The following is an 11,299-nucleotide window of genomic DNA, read 5'->3' as shown; positions in this document are numbered from 1 at the left end:
CTATTTATACTAGTGGAGGTCGGTTGCTGCCAAATGCACGTATGGAAGGTGATCAGGAGACTTGGGGCGACTCCTCGAAATGCACCTGGACGGGAGGCCGGCCAGTTTCGGCCGACCCAGGGGGTCGGCCGGCCCCACCTGGCTGCCTCTCATCCTTATCCTTCTCTGGCAGGCTGACATGTGGGCCCTGATATCTTTCCTTGTATGCATTATGCGTGGCGCGCCTGTTTGCTCTGCCAGATGGGCCCTCTTTGTAAGTGGGTGATGCCGGACGCGATATTCTGCGTAGTTGTATGGCGTCTGCTGTGTGTTTTCGTCTTATTCTGCTCCTGCTCATCTAAAATGTACAAAACTCGAAAACAACTGTGGAGCAAGGTTAGTGATACAAATATGCGAGTAAGGCATGCAGTTTTCCTTTATTATTGAGTATAGATGATGGGTGAAAATGGCACTTAAGCACCGTCAACAACTCCCCCAAGCTAGCCCTTTGCTCGTCCCGAGCAAAGTTTTAGACTTAGGTTGTTGATCAGGAGTTGCTACAATGTCGCATTCCTGACTTATGCCCAAGGCACAACGGAGTGTTCTTACCTTTATTCTGAATAAGTTGGCCTTATTCACACCTTTTACCTTATTCCTGTGGGGCTTATAGCATCATCCTCATCTTTGGCGGTTGAGGGTCAGAACGGCTTGTAGAGTACCACTTATCACTCCTTTGTTCAACCGTCAATCCGGAGGTTTTATAAATTTTTTGAAAAGAAATAATGTAGTTCCTCGGGTGATCTCTCGGATCACTCAATGTGTTTCATTCCTCACCAAGTCCTTTTTATGCGCCTTTCTTTTTCCATCCTACTTCTAATGGCTTCTTTTTGGTGAATCTGTAGGTATGGAGGATATAATGGCAAACTTGCTTCTCATATTTCACTAAGTCAAAGACTGGATCCAAAGGAGAAACAAGTCGTAAGCCTTGATCAAGATGTGCAAGTGTGTGGATATTTTTGGTGGATGATGAATGAGAACTCCTTTATATGAATTCTCTTTCCCTTGTAATGTTTTTGGTATGGGCTATATTTTCTTTTTCTCTCTTTTTTTTTGACACACCTTGTGGGTGTGTGGCATACCTTCTTTGGGTATGCATCTTTTCTCTTCTTTTTTTTGACATGCCTTGTGGGCATGTGGCATACCTTCTTTGGGTATGCATCTTTTTATTTCTTTTTGTATAGCCCATATATTATGATGATAACTTTGGAGAGAGATAAACATGGCACATTTTGGAGTTTTATTTGTGGATGGATGGGGGATGTACTTGCTATCTTCCAGGTGTAGAAGTATAGCATGTGAGTGAACGTGTACGTGATCTTGATCATGGGCGTATGAAGTGATTCTCACAAAGGGTCACAACAATTTGACAAAGCTCAATGAGAAGACAAGTTGCATATGTAGAAAAGGCTTTTCAAACTTGTAACTCATATGGCTCTGGATAGGAATTACATATCACCGAGGAATTTTATTCTATTTTTGTATTTTTGAAAATAAATACTCCGGATATCAAGCATCACGTAGGAGAAGATCATAGCAACTCTTTTCAGCCATATCATAATCCACAACAACCTAGATTCGAATTCTGCTTTTCGCTACCCACAAGTTTCAAGCTTAAGGTTTGAACATCTAGCCACCAAACTCAGAACTTAGGGAGACCACAAGGTTGTAACTAGGCATATGAAAGGAACTAACAGAGCAACTATTCATCATCTCAACAAAAAAAAACTACACATGCTTACTACACATACTGGAAAGCAAGTAAATATTTTTGGGTTTTTAAAGATTTTGTCAATTTTTATTTGATTTTAGTTATGCAATTTTTTTTTGGATTTTCAGAATTTTGCAAATTTTTGTTTGGTTTCATGCAAGGTTTTGAAAGCAGTAAAGATAGAGTTTGATACAAGGTACGTCTCATGGGGGTCCTCCCCCAAGCTAAGCTTCAGGCTCACTGCTGCTGGTTGGGATTAAACCCAGCCCCACGGTAGTAGGCCCTCCACTCCTCCTGGGATTGCTGCTGTTGCTGCTCCAGATTGCGGATCCTCTCGCCTGTGTATCGCTGCCAGTTTTGAGTTGACTCGATGTGTTGGCCCAGCGACTCGTCGATGTTGGTGGTGCGCACGTTCAGCTCACCCATCTGCCGAGTCAGAGTGGCGAAACCTCTGGACGAAGTTGTACATCGCGGGGGTCCGCTGGAGCTGGAACTAGTGGACCGGTGCCCTGAGGCCTGCCGGGCCCACTCGGTGGAGCTGGCACTCTGCCATGACGAACCTCCAGCCTCATATTGCTGAGGTTGCTGCTGCATGAATTCCTCCCTTCTGGCCCTGCTCCTTGTAACCCTGCCAGGATGACCAGAAACACTATGCCGGCGGCTCTCCTCTTGTGGAACAAGAGGGATGGTTAGCGAACGGCAGTTATACAAATGATACCCCGTATTTGGCAATGGGATTTCATTTGCATAACCAAGCGAAAAGAAAATCAAGGAGTCATCCGGGCCTTTCTTGAGCGTGTGGCCTTGAACCAAGTACGCCTCATCAATCATAACACGGGGCTCCTCAATGAAGGGAACAGGGTTCCCATCTAAGATTCCCATGTTTGATGCGATGCGGGTAACCAAAGAAGTGCATTCAATATGACCCGTCATCCGAAAATTTGTGAGCCATTGCTTAACCATTGCTTGTGCGGGGGAGATTCGGATTTTATTGACCATGGCGTATAATATCATCAACTCATCGTTCGGCACAGGTCGTGGATCATCTCTTGGAAAGAGAGTGATAGCCACCCACTTGTGCATCAAACGAAGAGTCAGATTTTGAATGTCATTGCACCGAGGTGCAAACTTTCCATGAACAACTTGACCCGAAATCAAACCCCAAAACTCATGTCGATCAAAACCGCGGCAAGATTTTGCAAGGGAAACTGGCAAGCGCGCGCTAAAACCAAGGAGGTGACTAAAATTTCTCCAATTAAAATAGCGTTCAACTCCAAATAGTCGGAAAGAAACACCATCGTCCACCTCCCAAAGAGTGCAAAGAAACTGGATGGTGAGGAGACGAGAACCATTCTCCTCAACGGGCACAAAACCATCCCATCCAACCACATGCCAAACACGAGCGAAGTCAACGTCCATACCTATTTTTTCGAGAAGGTCCGGATTGAAGGCTCTGGTATGACCAAAGCTTCGATTCTTGATCATGGCGTAGGCTTGACGCTCGCGGTCATCTTGCAAGTTGAGGTACGGTGCATCATCTTCATCTATTTCCATGTCCTCGGCTTGCGGTTCTTCAGCTTGCTCCTCTATTTGTTCCTCTTGTTCGTCTTGCTCATAGTCCATCGTGGTTGGCATTGGTGTTGGTTTGGGGGAATGACGGGAGCTTGACCCACCCAATAAACGAGATGAGCTTGACCCTATCATCTTCTTGATAGCTCCAGAAAGTTTCCGACCTACACCCTTCATGCTTGCAACACGAGCGAACAAGAACGAACAAGAAGAACTCGGTTCGGGTTATGTTAGCGAAATCAAAATGAAATTCTTACCCGAGAGTTGTTCCTCCAAATATGTGATCAATCTTGCAGCAAAAAAATGAGAGAGATTTCTTGAAACCAAACTTGAGCCAAAATCCAATGGAAACCCATGGAAGAATGTGTGAGAGGGAGTGTGAGTGAGTGTGTGAGTATGAGAGAGCTCAACACCCCTCTCGGCCCCTATTTAAAGAGAAGATGGTGCGTGCACCAGAGGAGAGGCAAGCCACAATGGCTATGGAGCCATTGGAGAAGGTGGGGCCCAGGAGCCGTTGGCCCTAGGTCAGCCGACCCCAGGGTGGGCCCCCTGGTGTCCCCCTTCGACCTGGTGCTTCCTCAACAGCTAAGTTCTTTGAAAATATGGTGCACGGCCAAAATTTTGCTCGAAAAGATGTCCAAATTATTTTTACCAAAAGATTTTAAAATTCAGAAAATATTTTTGGGTATTTTTGTAAAAAGGGAAAAGTGCTAGAAAAATTCTAGCATGCAGAAAACAATTTTGAAAATCTCAAACATGCAGTGGAGAAAAACAAATAAGGTGCAAAGAAAATGTTGAAAAGCAGAGAAAGCAAATATGAGATAAATACCAATTTACCTTTGGCAAGGGTGCGTTGTTTAAAGTCCGACGTGCACGACTTTTCTCCATCGTTCTTTCCATTCGTCGGCTCGTCCTGGAGAACTGGACGAGGCCGAACTCTCGACCTTCCGCCACACCTTCTTTTCCTTCTTCTTTCTTTTAGGTGCGGAGGGTCGTTGTTCTGGCTGGGGTTCTGGTGCCCCCCAGAGTGCTTGCCCTTCACTGTCTTGTTGGATCATGAAGCGTTGCTCTTCCTTCTTCTTGAACCTGAAAAATATATCCTCCCTTCCGACACGAAAACGGATTTCTCCCTTTCCGACATCGATCCTTGCCTTGGCAGACCTTTGAAAAGGTCGCCCAAGTACGAGGTCGACTCTGAGGTCGCCCTCCATATCCATTACCACAAAGTCGGCAAGGATGAAGGAGTCTCGTACTCATACGAAAATGTGTTCGGCTATCCCTTCGGCATACCGAATGGTTGAATCTGCAAGCTGTACGAGCATAGTCATTGGGGAAGGAGCAGGATATTCAAGTGCTTCATATATTACCTTGGGCATTATATTCACGCTTGCCCCCCAGATCGCATAGGCTTCGCTCGAAGTATTTGATGTAGATCGAGCAGCTGATCATGGGGACCCCTGGAACCTCTTGCACCGCTGCCACCATGCCATCCCAAACATCGTTCCTTGGGGGATAGTACCTACCTGCATGGTTATTGCGTGGTGGCCTCTGGGATGAGTTACCCCATCCGATAGACACCATGCTGACATTTTCAACGGGAGACTCGGGTTACCCTGGGATCTTCCCGCTCTCAACAGTAGGTAACGAAGCAATAATTTGTGCAAGCTGGGTTTCGATCATTTTGTTGAAACTTAACTAGTTTTTAAGAGTTGAAGACAAAGATTCAAGCTTGACATTTAAACTTTCCAAGGATTTGTCATTGGCCAAAAGCTTTTTATTTATATTTTCGTTGATTTTAACTTGGCCAAGAATGAGTTCTCTTAAGGGAGGTTGGTTTGAATTGAAATTCGAATTATAAGAAGGATTGTAGTTATTACCTCCCTAAAAAGGTGGATATGGCTGGTTCCACCCCTGGCCTCCTTGTTGTGGACGGTACCCGTTGTTGTTGTTGTTGAGGTAGGCACAGTCTTCACGGGTTTCGGGGCAATCATTCCCCGAATGTCCATCGTTACCGCAGACTTCGCACGTGAAGTGCGAACCCATGGCGTAAACGGGAGCATAGATCGGTTGTTTGCTCTCTTCCTCCATCTTCTTGATTAGGAGGTCCAGCTTCGCGGCAATCATATCTGTCTCTTTGACGGTATGCATGCCTTTGGTGCGGGGTTGGAGTCGTTCATCGCTCCACCCCTAATTGGAGACCATCTTCTCGACCAGTTCTTTTGCTTTGGCGATAGTCAGGTCGAGGAAGGCTCCTCCAGCAGCAGCATCGATGTTGGCTCGAGATGTCGTTATGAGCCCGTTGTAGAAGCTTTGCAGGACGAGCCACTCATCCATGCCATGATGAGGGCAGGCCAGGATGTATTCCTATAACCTCTCCCAAGCTTCTGGGATGGATTCCATCCCTGTCTGCTGGAAACATGAAATTCTCCCGCGCAGGGCATTTGTTTTGCCCAGCGGGAAGAATTTTGCGAGGAACGCCTTGGAGCATTTGGCCTAGGTGTCGATGTGCTTTTCTTTGTAAAACCACTGTTTCGCCTTCCCCAGCAGGGAGAAGGGAAACATACGAAGCTTGATAACATCGGCGGCGACACCTCGTATGACAACGGTGTTGCAGAGCTCCAGAAAATTCTACAAATGTGCATTTGCATCCTCGTTTGGCTTGCCACAGAATGGACTAGCCAGCACCATGTTGATGAGGCTTGATTTGAGCTCGAAGTTCATGTCCCCGACATTGATGTTGGGGCCAGTGGCCACATTGTCGGTGGAGGGGACGGAGAACTCGCGGAGAGTCTTTTCAGCCATAGCCTCAAGAATGAGTGGTGCTTCCGAAATGGGTTTCTGTGCCGGGAGGATAGCGAGAGGAGGAACGACGCGAGGTCGTGCCCTTCTCACGAGCCTTTCTGGATTGTCTGTGTAGTTTTCTGGCAGGGAGAAACCGGTCATACACTACCCCTGTCTTCTTTCAAATCAATAATAAAAGAAGACATAAAGTGACATTAGCCTGAAAGAGTAAAGACTATATCCTGAGTACAAAGTCTAAGTTAATATCAGCACAATATCTTTGTTCACATGCCGTCCCTAGCAACGGCGCCAGAAATGCTTGTTGACATTTCTTAGCGCAATCACTAGGAATTAGGCCTGCTAATGGGGATATACCCGCCCCTTCCCCACCCCTACCCGCAGCAGTTCAATTAATTTTTGCCAACCCGCCCCAACCCAAATATTTAATTAACCAACCCGCCCCAACCCACCCCACCGATGGTGGGTTATGCATGGTTTATTGCTGCGCACGATAGGAAGCACTAGAGCAGCATTCTACTAAAACATGAAGCCATCAGTTGCTAATTAAACATTCTCACTCCTTCGGCACAGTTTGCAGTAGTGTTACAGAAAGAAGAAAATGCATGCATCAGTGGCTCATTCGGCACATACAAGCAGCAACTAGTAGTGGGATTTTTTTGCAAGCAGCAACTAGTTGTCAGCCATACAAGCAGAAGCAGGTATATATCTACAGAGATCAAGTAGACACCACTTGAACGCCTACTCAAAAACCAAGGGTTCACCACAAGACAGAAGACACCACCAAATAGTTCTGATGGCTATTGAGGAAGGCTTGAACCCTGCAATATCACAGATGGCACAAATATTATTATATAAAATTTCGTCAGTGATAGCAACTACAACAAATGGACAAATGCACAAAGCTTACTCTGAGCAGTCATTGTAGCATTTCTGAGCTTGCTGAAAATCATGCGCATAAACTACAAAACGGTAATATTGTGAGCTGTTAGATCAGAAAGCAATACTGGTTAATAGAACAACACTTTCCAAGCTTCTGGAAGAACTGGATAATGATTTGAACAACAGAAAGCATCATGGACAACAGCATGTATCAGCTGCAACAACAAGGTAACCGCTCAAACTTATTTCATCAGTTGGCGTTAAAAAACGCAGCAAAACTGAGTAAAAGCCATATATTAGAACAATCAAGAGATAAGCAATCCTTAGGAAGAATGTTAAGCAATATCGGGGATCCAAAAGAAACACTCTTGTGAGTTGTGACGGTTCCATGACAGAATCAGTTATGTCATTGGCAACAAAATTTTACTACATGTGGGCTACTGGCCAGGGTATTCATTGCATACTTCGGTTGAAGCAGCTCAAATGACCCAATGTTGTACTTCTTCTGAAAGAAACCAATGGTCTGGGAAGAGGAAACATATTGTCAGCACAGCTCAGGTCTAATGGAGCTTATCAAACAGCATAAGCATTGTTGCAGAAAGTAACATCCCAACAACAATTCTTTTCAACATTCAAGACTAAAAAGTTTCAACTCTTATCAAAGTTCAGTAATACAATTCATGGTGTCAATCCTTACTAAAATAAGTACGAAGCGAAGATCATTACCCACAGGCCACAGCATGTGATTTCCATGACAAGGATAAAGATTTACAAGTAGCAAGGAAAGGGAATATTCAAGGGCAAACATTTGGATGATCAAGCATGAAAATGACTACTTTATCATCAGCGCCTCCTGAGATTCCACCATTGCAAGACCCATCGATAGCAAGGGATAAAGCTGCACACCAGCACCTTATTAGATCATGCCTTTTCCAGCTACTATTATTGGAAAATCGAAGTTAAACAGCTAGGATCTAACACTGCGAGCGGTCAAAATGAGACCTGATTCTGAATGATACTTCACTGAAGATATAGGCGACCCAGGCTTTCGAACATCCCACCAAAGAGTGCTTCCATCTTCGTGACTGGTTCCAATAAAACCAGAGCTTTGTTACTAACCCATTAATCCATTACGTAAACTGAAAACGGAATTCAGCAGCAATAGTCCAACAGAACAAAACAAGTATGGAGCAACAAGTTCTGGGAAGGTAGCAGCAACAAAACAATAGCAGATCCACAGATCCACGGATCTAATCATCAAAACAATAGCAGAACTGCAGGTAGCAGCATGAGTAGTACAAGGAAGGGACAGATCTGGGACGACACTCACCGAAGTCTATATTGGTTGGGTTCCTGGCGACCTGGTTCTTGGCGGCAGCTTGGCGTCGGCGGCAGCACGAGTGTGGAGGCCTGGGTCGGCGGCAGCTTGGCGTCGGCGCTCAGTATGGAGGTCCGTGAAGGAAGGCCTACAGCACCTCCCCCACAGATCTTGGCATCTTGCAAGAAGAGGAAGGGAGCGAGTGAGCCGTTGAGGAAGAGGAAGGGGTGATGCGGAGGAGATGGAGATGTGAGGTGGAAGAGGTGTACCTTGATCCGTGGACGTCGGAGGAGGGGATCCCCGAGTCTACCTGGAAGCGGGCCTTGAAGCCGTCGGCGGCGGCGGCGTCAGGCCAGCGGAGGAAGTGGCGGTGTCGCCTTCTTGGCTTCTTGCCGGAGCAGGCGATCTGTTTCTACCCCTACCCCGCCCCAACCCGCGAATGCAGCCCACCCCGCCCCAACCCATTCGCCTCTAAACCCGTTACTACCCACACAAATAGATCCCCATTCGAAAACCCGCCCCAAAATCCCCATCTGACCCCACCCCACTAGCAGGGCTACTAGGAATGATTAATCCTTTGCAACAGCGCCAGAAATGCCTATTGGCAGTCCTTAGTGCAATCACTAGAAATGAGGAAGCCGAACCCATCCTAGCAACTGCACCAAAGGGGTGCCACTCTCGTGGTACAATCAATACGATTACAGATGGATCCGCAAGCGCACGGATATACCATTGTAGCATTTCACCCGGAGAGTAAGGGTATCGTCAGTTATTTGTGTCCCAAAGGATGGCAGTGGCAAACGTATTGTACTCAATATTAATCATGACATTGTGCCTCAAGCAATAGGCAATACTCTAACAGGGGTAAGTACAGGTAAAGAATAAGCAAGGGTAATGCGACACAACACACATCCACACTCCAAGAGGAAGGAATAAAGGAGAGAAACTATAAAACAAAGAACTACTCTATCCTACGTCAAGTCAGCTGGAGCTTAGGCTAGGTTAGGTGTCCTAGTGCTTCTATCCAAAGCTGGGGTCATGTTAGATCATGGTTAGGACTGCAGGAGACAGGAAAATGGGATAGCGGGGAGAAGGTCCCGTACCGGAGTACAACCAGTCCCGTTACCTCTTTGCATGAACTCCTACACCGAACCCAAATGTCGGGGAGTACGCTAAACGCAGCACCGCTGTTACACCGGATGGACAGGGCTGTCACCACCTGCCGTCTATCCTAGTCACACTGTGGAGCACGGTCATATCCGAAGGATCCTGCATACCCGAGCACCACGCTCGTGTATGAAGTCACTACTCTAGTGCCCCCTGGTCATCTATCCGTACACTAGAGCAAGCCCGAAAGCACAATGAGCCTCTATCCGTACCCGGATCATCTAGCCTAACCAAGACCGTAGTATAACTTATGAACGATCTAAGCATGGATTGATAAACTATCAAGATAGTAAAGCAACCATGGCAAAACTCTATATTATGAATAGAAGTCTGACAAGTCGGATACAAAGCCATACCAGGAGCCAAGGATTGCTCAACGACCCCGAGGACGACTTGCTCGCCAAAGAGAACTAGCCTAGCTCCACTACCTAGCTAAGAGAGCAAGAGAGGGGAGAGCCTTCTTGGAGAGAATAGAATGAAGTGTGTGTGTGAGGGGTGAGAGGGGGCCCTATTTATACTAGTGGAGGTCGGTTCCCGCCAAATGCACGTATGGAAGGTGATCAGGAGACTTGGGGGCGACTCCTCCTCGAAATGCACCTGGACGGGAGGCCGGCCAGGTTCGGCCAACCCAGGGGGTCGGCCGGCCCCACCTGGCCGCCTCTCGTCCTTATCCTTCTCTGGCAGGCTGACATGTGGGCCCTGATATCTTTCCTTGTATGCATTATGCGTGGCGCGCCTGTTTGCTCTGCCAGATGGGCCCTCTTTGTAAGTGGGTGACGCCGGATGCGATATTCTATGTAGTTGTATGGCGTTTGCTGCGTGTTTTCGTCTTATTCCACTCTTACTCATCTGAAATGTACAAAACTCGAAAACAACTGTGGAGCAATGTTAGTGATACAAATATGCGAGTAAGGCATGTAGTTTTCCTTTATTATTGAGTATAGTTGATGGGTGAAAATGGCACTTAAGCACCGTCAATAGTATGGCACAAGACTCTGATGACCTCGTTGTGGTTCACGTTCTTGTTTGGGTGTTAGTTGTTGTCCTCGCGATAGTGGCGCTTCATTGCCCATTACCGCGTAGATTTGTACGGTGATGTACCATCTGATGTAATAAATGTGTAATCAGCTTCCTAGGACTGATATTTGTATCACATTTGAGTCACCTCTTATGAGGGGATGCTTCACCCTGACATTAAAACGAAAGAGCATTTGTCACAATATATGACACTAGAATAGTTATGAAGACTTCTGGGTGGCCTTAATGATGAACACCAAATTTGCATCACTAAATCGAACAGACCTCTACAAAACATCATAAAAGGGAATGACTTTACGTTGTTTTTTATTTCAGAAAACCGTGACAGTTTTATTTTCTGTCAAGTCATATTCATTACAGAAGGTCATATTTCCTTTTGGTGCTCCTTTCTATTGCATATGGTAGGCTCGACTTGGAATAAAATCTTATCACATTTACAAATAATTACATATATACAAGTCACTTTATAGTGCAAGTACTAGGGCCCCTCACAACATTGATAAGGAAAGTTTATGATGTGACCTTTATGGTAGAACTCACCTGATCTAGGATCTCCCTCAATATGAATCCTAAGAGCTGCTCGCACACGGCATTAATCCTATCCACATCGTAAACTTCATCCCTGATTTGCCTCATCTATAAATTTGGAGGAAAAAAGACCAATGTATTAATTCATCGAGTTAGTATAATTAGGAAAATGCAGTCATGAACGGTTTGTACATACTTTTAGGCACTCTATCGTAATCGTCCCGCAACGGGTTAGAAGGTGCATGAACTCG

At 46.0% G+C, this 11,299-nt stretch overlaps 1 long non-coding RNA gene and 1 other non-coding gene across 2 annotated transcripts; one reads left to right on the top strand and one right to left on the bottom strand.

Annotated features, from left to right (window-relative positions):
• Positions 1–5,648: 5,648 nt before the first annotated feature.
• On the top strand, positions 5,649–5,757 carry LOC120663216. Its single transcript, XR_005670435.1, has one exon. It is a non-coding gene; the product is annotated as a small nucleolar RNA R71 (small nucleolar RNA).
• A 1,148-nt stretch (positions 5,758–6,905) lies between these two features.
• Positions 6,906–8,256, bottom strand: LOC120658737. The gene is made up of 3 exons (XR_005668825.1): positions 7,834–8,256; positions 7,026–7,077; positions 6,906–6,936 (listed from the first exon to the last, which is right to left on the bottom strand). It is a non-coding gene; the product is annotated as an uncharacterized LOC120658737 (long non-coding RNA).
• Between the last annotated feature and the right edge of the window lie 3,043 nt (positions 8,257–11,299).

This window comes from Panicum virgatum, chromosome 2N (assembly GCF_016808335.1).
Source record: "Panicum virgatum strain AP13 chromosome 2N, P.virgatum_v5, whole genome shotgun sequence".
In the NCBI taxonomy this organism is placed as follows: domain Eukaryota; kingdom Viridiplantae; phylum Streptophyta; class Magnoliopsida; order Poales; family Poaceae; genus Panicum; species Panicum virgatum.
This window is presented reverse-complemented; position numbering and strand designations above follow the sequence as displayed.